The sequence below is a fragment of the Phyllostomus discolor genome, chromosome 1 (genome assembly GCF_004126475.2).
Source record: "Phyllostomus discolor isolate MPI-MPIP mPhyDis1 chromosome 1, mPhyDis1.pri.v3, whole genome shotgun sequence".
NCBI classification, from domain to species: domain Eukaryota; kingdom Metazoa; phylum Chordata; class Mammalia; order Chiroptera; family Phyllostomidae; genus Phyllostomus; species Phyllostomus discolor.
In genome coordinates, this window is record NC_040903.2 from 133,511,204 (window position 1) to 133,524,538 (window position 13,335).

A 13,335-nucleotide genomic window follows, 5' to 3' on the forward strand; every position below is an offset into this window, starting at 1 on the left:
GTCAGCGCGAATAGTCATTATTTTAAATAACGTAAGTTTTACGGCCGTCTGTTACACAGCAATGGATAACTGATACGGCACCTTAACCAAGTAACCAGTGTTACCACCACTAATAATTGAACAGACGGACTTAATGCATAGCGCCAAAATGCGATGCCCAGAGAAGGGCACTCTATTAATTTTTTAGGGCTGCCCAAGTACAGGCATACCTCGTATTTTGCACCTCAATTTATTGTGCTTCACGGGTGTTGCATGTTTTAACAATAGACGGCAAGACCATCCACCAGCACGAAGATTATGACTCGCTTTTTGTGATACTTGCTTTCTTACTGCAATGGAACCTGAGATATGTCTAAGGTATGCCTCTACCACAAACTGGGTAGCTGAAAACACCAGGTATTTTATTCTCTCACAGTTCTGGAAGCTAGAAATCCACAGTCAAGGGTGTTGGGCAGGACCAAGCTCCCGCTAAGGCTCTGGGGTAGAATCTTTCCTTGCCTCTTCCGAGTTTCTAATGGTGACAGCCAGTCCCTGGCTTGTGGTCACATCACTCCAAGCTCTGCTTCTGTCATCACGTGGCGTTCTCCCCGAGAGTCTCTTTCTTTTACATGGCTTATTCTTCCTATAAGGATGACAGTCACATTGGATCAGGGCCTGCTCTGGCAGCCTCACCCTAAACTTGATTGTATCTGCAAAGATCCTACTTCCGAGTAAGGTCACATTTGTAGGCACCAGGGGTTAGAAATTCAAGATAGTTTTTTGGAGGGACACAAGTCAACCCCCAACAGTCACAAAATCATGCAGGTGGTCTTCGTTTCAAATATGCACACCTGGATGTGATTATGGAGAAACACAGGACAACCCCCAAGTTGAAGGATACTCTACAAAATAACTGGCCTGCAAACAACGACCTGGAAGTGATAGGGGCTTAAGACTTGGAAATTTTTAGCTTAAGGTAAATAGCCATAAATCTAACAAGTAATGTGTATGTTAAGCTTTTGTTTCAGGAACTACAGATAAGGCCCATCCTGGCACCTGAGAAAAAGCAGCCGACCTCCTGGGGCTCTGGCTAGAGATTACCGCCTGGAGACATCCGTGCAGGGAACAAGCAGGTGACTCCCCCTCCCCCTGGGGGGGGGGGGGGCAGCTAACTGCCCAGGACAGAAATGCAGCAGCTGCTCAATTTCAAAGCTCTCGCCGACCCTCGTTTTTTTTCCTCCCCCAACCCCCTTATAAAAGATCTGGCCAGGAAAGAAAGGGGAAGATGGTTTGTTAGGGTATGAACCCGCCATCTTCTCGGATCGCCGGCCATCTGAATAAAGCGCCCATAAAAGATTCAATCGCTGTCATTGCTTATTGGATTTGGTAGTGACAGGCAGCCCGAACGCCGGTGTCTTTTCCAGTTACATATTTTGGCGACTCCGAGCCGGGACAGACTTTGGGACTCTCCAGTAAGTCTGGGTGTTTGGCGGGGAGTCCCATTGGCTGCCTGGACTGAGGGGCCCTGGGGGTTTGGGGTCAGAGAATCCCAAGCAGCTGCCAAGTGATTTTACTTGGGGGTTCTCACCCCCTTGCTCCCAGCACCTCTCGTCGCGCATCACACTGGATTGAATCGTTGCACTTTCTGGTTCAGGTTGAAATCCCAGGTCACAATTTAGGTCATCTGTTCTGTTTGGGTACGGTCTGTTTGGAGCTCCGTCTGGTCCGAAAGGACATCTTTTCTGGTCCCGAAAGGGCATCTGTCTGGTAATATGGCGGGGAGTGGGGGGAACCCTCCGTTCCGAAAAACAGCCCGCTGGGGTGGGTTCTGGTAAATTGATCGACATATGAGCGTATATCGAAAGCGTATGTTGTTTTGTTGTAGTGCTGTTCTGTTTGTGTCCTGTATAACTTAGACTCAGGAGAGCGCTGGTCACCGAATGAGTCTTTAAAGTACCGTATTATACTGTAACTAGAGTTGTTTTGTCAAAAATCAGGGAAGTGGGACAAATTGCCTTATCTAGAAGTTTTTGGGTTTACATGATAAAAATGCACGCAGAGTTAAAAAAAAAAAAAAAGGAGAAAGAGCAAAATCAGTTAATGGCTCAGAGAAAAGAGAATATACACGTGAAAGATAAAAGGTCAGAGGAGAGGGGCCAGGAAGATCTAGATATTATGACCGCTGCAGGCTGGTCAGAGTTCCTGCAGCCCCAGGGAACCCACTCCTATGAGTGAAATGGGAAAAGTGCACCTGAACTGGCGTCGCTGTCTTGAATTGGTCAAGGAACCAGATTCAGTGGAGGAAAAGCCCCTACCCGGGCAGGGCAATATCCTGTTTTGGAGACTTTCAGTGGGGGTAAGACCAGAAGGCCAGCCTACTAGATGTTATTTGGGCACATACTCTGTTTTCTACATTGGATCTGTTAAACTGGAAGAGCTCAACCCCTTCTTATGGACATAATCCTGCTAAAATGACTGATTTGGTCGCATCAGTTTTTTGCCACTTATCATCTAAACTGGGCAGACATAGGAGCCTTATTGAGTTCTTTGCTTCAGTAAGGGGGATGAGCAGAGGCTGGTGTTGGATAAGGCAAATGAAGAGGCTCGGAGGTTACACCAAGTAAACCCAGATGGGGCTCTGGGCCTTTCCAGGGCAATACCTGTAACTGAGCCCAACTGGGACCCTACTGGGGATGCCCTTTCTCTCTTAGAGCATTATAAGAGACACCTCCTTGAGGGAATGGGGAAAGGCATCCCCGAGCAGAAAAGTCTGAGTATGGTGCAGGCCGTGCAGCGGAAGTCCACAGAGGACCCCTCCCAACACCAGGAAACAGTTAAGGAGATTCCTGGGGATGGCAAGAGACTGCTCCATTTGAATTCCAAGCTTTGGGCTCACTGCTAATCCACTGTGTGAGGCTCTGAAGGGACCGGAATATAGCCCATTTAGAGTGGACAAAGGAGCGCACATCAGGCTTTTGAGTCCCTGAAAGTGCACCTGGCTTCAGCAACCAGCCTTTGGGGCTTTCAAACCTACTGAAGCCCTTTCAATGATATGTGTGTGAGAAACAGGGCGTTGCCCTAGAATTCCTCACCCAAATGCTTAGTGACATTTGCAGTCCATCGCATAATTGTCGAGGAAGTTAAATCACACTGTCCAGGGGTGGCCAGCCTGCTTGAGAGTGGCAGCCATCTGCGAGCTCTTGGAGGAAGCTGAAAAAGTTTGCCTTGGGGCAGCCTATGCCAGTTATGTGTCACAGCAAGTGTTGAGCCTGCTGGAGCAAAAGGGAAATATGCGGCTGACTGCTGAAAGAATGGGCAGGTACCAAGCCCTTTCTTCTCGACAATCCCAACGTCTCCCTCAAAACTAAAAGTAAAGTAATTCCTGCCTTTCTTCTCCCAGACCCTGACTCGGCTGCACTAATACATGACTGCGCTGAAATAGCTGATGAAGTGTATTCTAGCAGAACTGATTTACAGGACCATCCTTTAGAAGAAGCAGACTGGACTCTCTGTACAGATGGAAGCAGTTATATGGACAAAGGAAGCAGAGAGGCTGGATGTGCAGTTGTGACTCTTCAAGGAGTAGTGGAGGCCAAGGCCCTGCCACCAGGAACCTCTGCCCAGAAGGCTGAGCCGATCGCATTGACGAGGGCACTGGAATTATCACAGGAGAAAGAGTAAATGTGTACACCGACTCAAGGTATGCCTTTTTGATTTTGCATGCACATGGTTCGATCTGGAAAGAAAGAGGACTGTTAACCTCCAATAAAAAGGAAATTAAGCATGCAGCCGAAACTCTAAAGTTATTAGAGGCTGTCCAGGCACCTTTACAGGTGGCCGTCATGCACCGCCCGGGGCATCAAGGAGAGGGAACTGAAGTGGCTAGAGAAAGCAATCTGGCTGAACGGGCAACAAAAGAGGCTGCTAAAGGAATATTTATGATGCCATTAGTACTTGTTCTGGACTTGTCAAAATTTGACCCTGAATATTTGGCTGCAGACTTAGAAAAAGTTAAGGAATGGAGTTTTAATGAAGAAGGTCCTGATAGCCAATAGAAAAGAATAAGAAAGGAGCTATACTGTTTTCCTGAACATTTAGTAGAGCCAGTCATAAAGCATTTGCACTAGGCCACACACTGTGGAAAAGACTCATCAACCACCTATGTCAACTGTGGCTCACAGGTCCCGGAATTTCTAAAGAAATAAGGAAGGTAATTGCTAGATGTGTTGTATGCCAGAAGAACAGCCCCCAAACAGAACCCCACCAAAAGAAAGAAAGAAAGCAATATCGAGGACAGTGCCCATTTGAAGACTGGCAAATAGACTTTACCCAGATGCCAAGGCTCCGAGGGTGGAAATATTTGTTAACCTTTGTGGACGCCTTTTCAGGATGGGTAGAAGCCTATCCCACTAGAACAGAGAAATCTTCAGAAATAGTAAAAGCATTATTGAAGGAAATAATCCCTCTCTTTGGTCTCCCTGACAGCATTCAGAGCAATAACGGACCTGCCTTTGTTTCAGAAATCACACAGAAGGTTGGTAAAATCTTAGGAATTAAGTGGAGACCCCAGGCTTCTGGAAAAGTAGGGAAAATGAACCACACCTTGAAGAAAAATATAGCCAAACTGTGTCAAGAAGCTCATCTTCATTGGGATCAAGCTTCACCTATTGCCCTGCTCAGGATAAGGGTGGCTCCTCGAAGTGGGATTCAGTTGAGTCCCTATGAAATTGTGTATGGGCGGCCATTTCAGCCTACAATAGGGGTAGGAGATATGTATGTAGATCAAGAAATGAAAGTAAAAAAATATGTGCAACATTTAAGTCAAACCCTAGCTGTAGCTAATGACTTTGCCTGTCTTAGGGACTTCTCTCCCATAGGTCCACTGCATTCGTTCAAATCAGGAGATAAGGTGCCACTCAAGGCCTGGAGGGCAGGATCCCCAGAAAATCAACTAGAAGAAAAGCGGACTGGACCTTGGGATATACTCCTCACCACCCGGACTGCAGTGAAGCTGGCAGGAATAAAACCCTGGACTCATCACACCAGGATAAAGAAAGCACCAGAGGAACAATGGATCGCTGAGCCTCAAGAAGACCTGAAAGTCATCTTTCGGAAACAGTGACGTATGTTCTCTTCATTGCCTCCTGTTTAACCCCTTGTTATGGACAACTTATTCCATTCAAACGGGATGAAAACATCTGGGTATATTTGGCAAAAAATGTCCTGAATGTTTCTGACTTTTGTCTTGCAGGAGGAACTTATGTAGAACAAACTTTCACTTCATGTCTAATAGACATCGGTGCCCCTTTGGAAAGCCTTAGAAACTATACTGTGTTTAAGCATATTGAAAAGAAAATGACCTACTCTGACATTTATAATTGGGGACCGGTAGTAAATATAAAAGACAGGGAAATGTTTTCATTGAAAGTCGCTAATGTAGCCCCGGCTAGAGAATGTGTAATTTTTGTCAACTGCACTAAAAACTGTCTCGTGCTCTCAGCAGGTGTAAAAATGAATTGCACCACCACCACTGATGTATCTTATGCTTATGCCCATGTTAAGCTGCCAACAGGATGGTTCCTGATTTGTGGAATGACAGTCTATTCTTATTGTAACCGGAAAAGATACCGGGCGTTCGGGCTGCCTGTCACTACCAAATCCAATAAGCAACGACAGTGATTGAATCTTTGATAGGCGCTTTATTCAGATGGCCAGCGATCTGAGAAGATGGCGGGTTTATGCCCTAACAAACCATCTTGCTCTTTCTTTCCCAGCCAGATCTTTTATAAGGGGGTTGGGGGAGGGCAAACAAGGTGTCAGGAAAGCCTTTGAAATTCAACAAGTTGCCTCCGAGGGGGAAGGGGGAAGGGTAGTCGCTTGCTTCTTCCTGGTACGGACCTCTCCAGACGAGGTAATCTCCAGCCAGTGCCCCAGGAGGTCAACTGCTGAATCTCAGGTGCCAGGATGGGCCTTATCTGTAGTTACTGAAACAAAAACTTAACATACACATTACTTGCTAGATTTATGACTATTTACCTTAAGCTAAATTTTCCCAAGTCTTAAACCCCTATCATTATGTTCCAGCAGACAGCTCTGGGGGACCGTGCTCTCTGGGAAGACTGACGGTGTTTATGCCTCAGAAACCCCACTTAACCCGGGTTCGACGGGACGTCTCCCGTACACCTGATTGCATCAGTGACTTACACTTCTTTAGCCCTGCTGAATACGTGTCTTTAACTATATTTGTAATGTCCACCATGGTAACTTATTTAATGTAGAAATGAGCAGATTAGCCTGCGCTGTGGCAAAAGCTTTGCCACTTTGCAAGCCATCAGTGCCATTAGTCAAGAACTAAGACAAGTCAGAAAAGCAGTACTAGGTGATTGTGCAGCTATAGACTGCCTTATTATAAGCATAATCATGGATGTGAAAAATTTAAAAGGGCTCTGCTGTTTTAACTGATAGTTCACAGCTCATAGAACAAAAAGTAGAGCAAGTAAATAATGTGATGTCTAATGTAAAACAGGGAGAAGGATTCTTTGGCATTGATTGGTCTAACCTAACCTCCTGGCTGCCCAGCATATCTGGTCTTCGAGAAGCTTTTATTGTTTTTATCCGTGTCATTTTCTTCAGTATCATAGCTTGTTGCTATATACAGTATGCCTGCCCCCTTATGTAAGTCCGCAGTTAAGTGTGTTCCTAAAACCCCCGCTGAACAATCCAGCACCCAGCAACAGGCACGGCAACAAAGTGAATACTTCCATAGGAAGCTGATCTCAGAGAAATGAGATAGCTTAATACTAACGGTGGGGAATGATAGGGGCTTAAGACTTGGAAATTTTTAGCTTAAGGTAAATAGCATAAATCTAGCAAGTAATGTGCATGTTAAGCTTTTGTTTCAGAAACTACAGATAAGGCCCATCCTGGCACCTGAGAAAAAGCAGCCGACCTCCTGGGGCTCTGGCTAGAGATTACCGCCTGGAGACATCCGTGCAGGGAACAAGCAGGTGACTCCCCCTCCCCCTGGGGGGGGGGGCAGCTAACTGCCCAGGACAGAAATGCAGCAGCTGCTCAATTTCAAAGCTCTCGCCGACCCTCGTTTTTTTTCCTCCCCCAACCCCCTTATAAAAGATCTGGCCAGGAAAGAAAGGGGAAGATGGTTTGTTAGGGTATGAACCCGCCATCTTCTCGGATCGCCGGCCATCTGAATAAAGCGCCCATAAAAGATTCAATCGCTGTCATTGCTTATTGGATTTGGTAGTGACAGGCAGCCCGAACGCCGGTGTCTTTTCCCATTGCAGAAACTAATGTGGGTTAAAGTAGGTTAGAGAGGCAGGACAAACGGTGGCTGGTGTAGCTCAGTGGATTGAGCGTGGGCCTCCAAACCAAAGGGCCCCCGGGGTTCGATCCCCAGTCAGGGCCCATGCCTGGGTAGCCCGCCAGGTTCCCCCAGTTGTGGGGGGAGCACAAGAGGCAACCACACATTGATGTTTCTTTCCCTCTTTCTCCTTCCCTTCCCCTCTACTTAAAAAAAAAAAAAAAAAAAAAAAAAAAAAAAAAAAAAAAAAAAGAATTCAAACTGTGAATTTGTGGAGCAAAATTTTAAAGAGAGAGAGAGAGAGAGAGAGAGAGAGAGAGACATGATGACTGAATACACTGTGTGGTTTTGAGGGATTTTCCTTTGCTGTAAAGGGCATCATAGGGACAGCCAATAAAAACTGAAGAATGTCCCCTTAGCTGGGTAGCTCAGATGCGTCAAGGTTGTGGGTTTGATTCCCGACCCCCCCCCCCCAGGGCACATACGGGAATCATCCAATGAATGCATAAATAAGTGAAAAACAAAATCCATCTCTCTCTCCCCCCCTCACCCTTTCCTTTCCCTCTACAAAACCAATTGTAAAAATTGAAAATAGAAAGTTGAATAATGCCTGTAGTGTAAATAATAATAATAATATTGTATCAGTGTTAATTTCTTGATGTTTATAATTGCATTAGGGTTAGGTAAGAGAATCCTGTGGTTTTAGGAAATGTTACCGACCAAAAGTGGGGTTCGGCTGCTCGCCACCACCCACAGGCAAATTCCGGAGGCAGAGGTTTCTGGAGGGGGTGGCAAGCTCCCGCCTCAAAGCCCATCCCCTCCAGAACAACCAGAGGAAAACCCAGCCACCCTCTGCCAGACCAGCCCAAGGCTGCGTCCCGAGTTCCTTCTCCCACTTAGAAATACCGCCCCCCTCGGAAACCGCAGGCGACTGCCACACAATCATCCAGGTGCCTAGTTCCCGTCCGCAGTCCGGCGTCAGGCTCCTTCCTGGAGTCCCCCGTGTAGGGCCTCTGCCGCCATCAGCCACGTGGCTTTCAGGGCCAGAAAGGTCTCAGGAGCCCCCCGCCCCCCCCCCCCCCCATCTGCGGCCACCAAGTCCCCGAGGTGCGTCACAAAGAAACGTCTCCTCTGCCCCTTCCCTCAGTCTCTATAGCTCCCAACCCAAACTTCCGCGCGCTAGGGGAGGGTAGCCCCGCCCAACCAATCCGGTGTTTTCCCCACGCTAGACTGACGGGTCTTTCTCCCGCACAGCATTTCCCCGCTGCAGCCATCTTGACCTCCAAAGTACGTGCGCGCTGCTGCCTCCTGGGCTCCCACGTCCCACCAGGGTCGGGAAGGAAATAGGAGGGCTTTCCCCTTAGCCAGACATTCCACCGGACTTGCGCAGGCTCAGCGCAATGACTTCCTCCCGCAGGGTCCAGCGAGGAGGGAGGGGGTCTCGGCCCCTCCTCCCGCAGCTAGCCTCCTGCGGCTCCTCCCCTCTGAAATACACACGAAGAAAGGACACGTCCTGAAGCAACCGACAATCAAAAAGGATGCTACCATACGTATCCTGGGGTCTTCGCGCGGCTGGAACCTTCCCTGGGCCTCTAGGCCTGCCTCTTGCCTTGCTCTGCTCCAATTGCACTGACCATTCGGGGACACTCCACAGTTCAATCCTTCTGCTCACATGTAGGGAGGAAACACCATGCTAACCTCCACTCGATCTCAAAAAAGACTCTTGTATGGAAGAAAAAGATAAACCCGGGAGGCCTGAAAGAGGCAACCTAGCCCCCCCCTCCCCCTCAGGACGAAAGTGTGACATTTCTGTTCATTCGATTTTCAAAGGCAAGGAACACCCCTCTCCGACCCACAAGTCTGCCTCGTGAATGGAGCCTTGACCGGACATTCTGTTCAAGTTTTCCTTTCACTGCTGCGAGATTAGGTTACTACGTAGTATGAAAGACCTGGAATGAGGATTAAAACAGTTTCGTGTTAAATAGGTGACGAAACTCGGACTTTAGTATTTAATTGACACTCGGTTGCGCGCCCTTTTCGCTTTTAAAAGAAGGCGAGAGCCGGACTCCTGATCCATTGCCTCGGTGGGGCCGTGACCGTGACCGCTGGGCGCACGGTGCGGCGAGATCACGTCCTGTCGGGTCGGCACTCCTCGCCTTGCAGCCACCCATCCTCGACAGGCCCCGGGGAAAATGCAGGATACCGCGCCGGGAAGGTCACCATGCAGGGGGTGGGGCGCGGGTGTGCGCCTGTGCGTGTCTCGCGTATGCAGATGAGCAGGTGCGCAGAGGCTGCCGGTCATATCCCGTCTGCGACTCCGCGTCCCGCATCCCGAGACGCAAACGCAGCCGAGGTTGTTCTCACGGTGGGCAGGTTTGGGGTGGGGTACGCTCAGGCGGCGAGGGTGCGGAGGCGGCGTGAGAAAGGTTACCTCGGGTGTAAAGGGAGGCGAGCGTGAGGGTTCGCAGGGAGGCGAGCAAAGCAACTCATACTTACCTGGCAGGGGAGATACCATGATCACGAAGGTGGTTTTCCCAGGGCGAGGCTTATCCATTGCACTCCGGATGTGCTGACCCCTGCGATTTCCCCAAATGTGGGAAACTCGACTGCATAATTTGTGGTAGTGGGGGACTGCGTTCGCGCTCTCCCCTGGTGTGTCGGTGTTACAATGTTAGACCTCGGTTGTTTGCTCTTTTAGTATTCCGGTGGGCTTTTTTTTTTCTCCGCTGCCTTGTTGTCTTTAGCTATTGCATCTCCTCAGGAGGGGCTCCTACGGCAAAAGATTCCTTTTCTCGCTAGTTGCATGAGTGAATAGGCGTACGGGAGTCTTTGCGCACCCCCGTCTGCCCCAGGGTGTGGGGTGTCTCCTCGGAACAAAAAGGGTTTTTGGTTGGTGGTGGGTCGTCCAGGCGAGGACTGAGAGCATGTAGGAAAACCTTCTCGGTGGAGGTGAGGTATGTGGTCTCTCTGCCCCCAGACAGCTTAGTATAAAGTTCAACTGAGACTGCACTCCCTGGTTGACAGGCCTGGAGTTGCTCCCTTATTCTCCCACACTCCTTTTCTCTTTAAAGGCGTGTCCCTATTCTTTCTCTCATTTTGTTTTACTTTTTTCTGCATAGTGCCCCCGCTTCAAATAAAGATCAGGTCAGGCTCAACTTGGGTGGTTTTACTGCGAAACATTAAGAATAGCCCTGGCCAGTGTGGTGGCTCCCTTGTTTGGATGGTACTCTCATAGAACGGAAGGTCGCAGATTCCATTCCCCGTCAGGGCACACATACCCAGGTTGCAGTTCGATCCTCGAGTGACGGAAAAACAACCAACCCATTAAGGAAGAATGTTGTGTAAGCTTTTCCAAACTAGGTGCTGCCAGTCTCTGAGCCTCACTGGTCTCCAGTACAGGTCTGACTCACTTTGTTTTGCAGTTTCTTCTCCTGCCATCCTCCACTCTCAACACAGCCCCTCATCGCCCTAGCCAGCATGGCTCACTTGCTTGGTCGTCTGCTGCAAAGCGACAAGTTGCTGGTTCGATCCCGGTCAGGGCAAATGCTTGGGTCGCGGGCCCTCCAGCAAGAGGCAACCAATGGGTGTTTCTCTCTCTCCCTCCCTTTCCCTTTCTCTTAAAAAAAAAAAAATCTTAAAAAGTATGTACATAAATAACGATAATAAAAGTTTCTCATCGCACATTCCCCTGGTTCCCACCCAACTATGGACTCCCCCAGGCTGGCTATTTTTATTGGGGCCAAACAAGCAGTGAGCTATGGGATACCAAAGTTTGTTCTGAAGATGCAAAGTAAAATCTTTCCTAAGTATGTCCTTGAGGGAGTGACATATTCTTTACCTAATTTACAGGATTTGCTTGTGAGAAGACCCTTGCCAAGTGCAGTGGTCAACTCATCCGTATATTAAGCAACCCTCTGCTCCCTGCCCCCACACCGCTGCTTCCAGTCTACCCCGACTCCAATTAGTGCTCTTCAAGTGTAAGGGGCCAAGGGATGCACCCTCCGCTCTACCTCCTTCCCCCCAAGGTCACCTTGGCACAAGCAGAGGAACTGATGGACACGTACAGGTTTTTGCCCTGTACTTGCGATTTCTTAGCATTTATAGAGCACCTTCACATTTCCAAAGCACTGTACCAACATTTATTAATCCTCACAACACCCCTGTGAGGTAGGTCAATATGTCCTTCATAGAGCAACCGAAGCAGAAAGAGGTCAAGGGAACCTGCTTGAGGCCACAAGGGCACCCTGTGATGAAGGAACCCCACCGAACCCAGAAGCTGGGCTTCTCCATCCCACATCCACTCACTTGGTAAGCATTGCATGGGCATATTTTCACCGGTGAAGGTGACATGAAGGACAAAACAGAGCTCTCTCAGTCAACAGAAAAATCAACAGTTCAAATGGCATCGGAGAACATCAGGTAAGGACCGAAGCATTAACCAGCACGGCAGTGAGGCTGCCAGGGAAGACTGGAATCATCCTGACGAGCCTCGGGACCTGGGCCAGGCATTCTTCAGGATGGCTTGGGAAGACGTTTGCAAACTACGAAGGGTGACCAACCCAAACCAGCCTGTGGTTTCCAAAGGGGGGGAAACTTTAGAAGAAGACTGTGGTGCCCTGACTGGCGTGGCTTTGGTTGGGCGCCGTCCTGTGAAGTGAAAGGTGTGCTTCCATTCCCTGTCAGGGCACGCGCCTGGGTTGCAGGCCAGGTGCCCGGTTGGGGTGCCTCGATCAACCGATCGATCGGTGTTCCTCTTTCACGTCGATGTTTCTCTCCCTCTTTCTCCCTCCCTTCCTCTCTCTCTAAAAATAAAGAAAACCTTAAAAAGGACAATGGGAAAAAAACCCAACCTCTCAATCTAATTTTTAAATAAGCACGGCATAACGTTCACTCACATTACAAGCGCTGTTCCCATAGCAGACTTCTCTCTCTACACACGGACCTATATACACTGGCACGACTACCAAAGGGCTCGGTGGCCTGCGTCACATGGTTCTTTGGCCACGCGCCGAGGGTGGAATCCAGGAAACCGTAACAGGCCATGTCGTCGGCTCCTGTATTTTAAAAAGAGCTGTCCTTCTGCCCTGACTGGCGTGCCTCAGTGGACTGGGTGTCCTTCCACAAACCGAAAGCGTGCCTGCCGATTTGACTCCCAATTCAGAGCACATGGCTGGGTTGGTCCCCATTGGGGGTGTGCAAATGGCAACTGGTAACTCTTGCTCTCTCCCTTCCCTTCTCTCGGGGGTGGGAAAACAAGGAAAAAAAAAAAAAAAAAAAAAAAAAAAGAAGCTGTCCTCTCTATCCTGCCTCTGCCCAATTCCATCTTCTATGAAGGGCCAAAAGCATAGCAGCAGCTCATTCTTTTTCTAAAGGGATTGGTGAACTTGGTTCAATATGTCACTTTTAAAGGAAATACCAAAAAACTAAGACCTGCTCTGTAAATCATGACACCGGAGTAGATTTATTATAGCTAATCCAGATTTTAGAGTGATACAATGACACAGAGTTAAAAACCATCACTGTTATCACGGTTTATTCGACAATAGTTGGTTTAGTCTACAAGTTTAAGGCAAACATACTAATGCATTTGCTTTTCTTCAGAAATCATACTTAGAAAGATCACATAAAGTCTGTCCCAAAATTTCTAAGAAATATTCATTAATTAAAAATAAGTCTGATTAAGATGCTTTACCAGGATACATGAACAAACAAAAGGAAATGGCAATCTTTATCTTGTTTGAAGAATATATTTTGAAAGGGTTAAACTTCAGAAATCACTTAAAGGTAAATAAGATTGGCAGCCATAAGGAATACTATTCATAAAATAAACACAGTTATAGAGGCTACTTAAAAAAGACTGGACTTTGGGCTTCTGAAAAGGAGGCGCGCACGAGCGACCACGACGGGCCCCCCGGGGGCGGGGAGCAGCAGGTGCAGGAGCGCAGTGGCGACCGCGGGCCCGCAGCACCCGTGGACCGCAGCGCTCCGCCGCTTCTCAGAAAGGAGAGGAGATGCACTTTGTCAGCTGCTGCTTTTGC

General features: G+C 48.4%; 1 non-coding gene across 1 annotated transcript; it reads left to right on the top strand.

The window, feature by feature from the left end:
* Positions 1 to 9,785: 9,785 nt before the first annotated feature.
* LOC114493747 lies at positions 9,786 to 9,949 on the top strand. Its single transcript, XR_003684346.1, has one exon. It is a non-coding gene; the product is annotated as a U1 spliceosomal RNA (small nuclear RNA).
* The last annotated feature ends 3,386 nt before the right edge of the window (positions 9,950 to 13,335 follow it).